The sequence below is a fragment of the Muntiacus reevesi genome, chromosome 5, assembly GCF_963930625.1.
Source record: "Muntiacus reevesi chromosome 5, mMunRee1.1, whole genome shotgun sequence".
Classification (NCBI taxonomy): Eukaryota; Metazoa; Chordata; class Mammalia; order Artiodactyla; family Cervidae; genus Muntiacus; species Muntiacus reevesi.
In genome coordinates this window covers 35,067,850-35,069,549 of record NC_089253.1, presented here as the reverse complement: position 1 = coordinate 35,069,549, position 1,700 = coordinate 35,067,850, and positions in this window count along the sequence as shown.

The following is a 1,700-nucleotide window of genomic DNA, read 5'->3' as shown; positions in this document are numbered from 1 at the left end:
GGTGACTCCGGCCCCCAGTTTCCCAGGACCGACATCCCTTGGGCAGGAGGTGTCATTCCTCACCTCTGTGTGTAAGACAATAGCCCCCTGTGAAGTCCAGACAATAAAATGAGGCAACGCATTCAAAGCACCCGGCAGATGGCAGGCGCTGACCCAAGTGAAGCAGGTCTGTTAGATTTGGGAGGGAATCCTAATGAATGCAGACCCACACATCCCAGCTTGTATTGCAGAGGGTCAACTGAAGACACCCTTTGGAATTCAGAGACACTGGCTTCAAAGAAATGAAGTTTCTATTTCCCCAACTTCCTGGCAGCAGTTGTGAGGTCAGTGCAGGAGGGAGAGGCACATGGGGACCTGCTGATGGCAACAAAGAACCAGCCTGTTCAACTGGTTTGTCCCAAGGCATTTCCTGGCCAGAGGCTCATAAAACGCACACCCCCTATGCAGTATTATCTAAAGAAAATGCATACACCATGTATGTGCACACACGTACATGGATACACACACGGACCCACAGTGGGATCTTGACAGCATCATATAAGTAAAGCTGCATCACACTCTACTAGGGTGAGAACTGCTGAGATCAGCCCCTGAATTTACTCACAAGCAGGCGGAAGTTAGAAAGACTTCCATCACAGGGAAAATCACCCCCGGGCACAATACACTGAAAGCAGGTGTTGAGTAAACAAACCTCCTTCAATGAGAAAACAGTGCCTGCTAGTGGCAGGTTATTTAAGAAACTCAGAAGTGAAGGCTGCAAACCTTTCTTAGAAATTCAGCCCCAAGCTCTACTCACCGTTGCCAGGATCAAGAAGAAAAGTCTCATGTTAATAAACAATTGTATTTTACTGCACCAAACCCTTCACTCACTTTCTGATTTACTTCTTTTAGCTAATCATGTAGTTTATTCTTACGTTTGATCAAATGAATGATCACTACACATTTATAGGAATTCAGATGGTAAAGAATCCACCTGCAATACAGGAGACCTGGGTTCCATGCCAGGGTCAGGAAGATCCCCTGAAGAAGGGAATGGCAACCCACTCCAGTATTCTTGCCTGGAGAATTCCATGGTCTGGTGGGCTCTGGTCCATGGAGCCACAAAGAGTTGGATGTGACTGAGCAACTAACACTTTCATTTTCAAAGGAAGTCAAGAGCTCAAAAGGAAATAGGCATATGGAGAAGAGTACGCGATCCCTTAAAACACTGGGAATAAATCTACCATATGACCCAGAAACCCCACTACTGGGCACACACATTGAGAAAACCACAATTTTAATAGACACATATCCCAACACTCATTGCAGCACTGTTTACAATAGCCAGGACATGGAGGCAACCTAGACGTCCACTGACAAATTGATAAAGAGGTTGGGGTACATATATACAACGGAGTATTACTCAGACATAAAAAACAGATCAAATTTGAGTGTTGGTTCTAGTGAGATGGATGAGCCTCGAGCCTGTTACAGGGCGAAGTCAGATAAATACAGTATATTAACGCATATGTATGGAATCTAGATAAATGGTATTAGTGAACCTTTTGCAGGGAAAGAATGGAGATACAGATGTAGAGGATGGACTTGTGGACACAGTGGGGGAGTGAGTCAGTGGGACAAATGAAGAAAGTACTAGCAAAGTACACGATCCTGGGTAAAACAGACAGCTGGTGGGAAGTTGCCATATAACACAGGAGCCC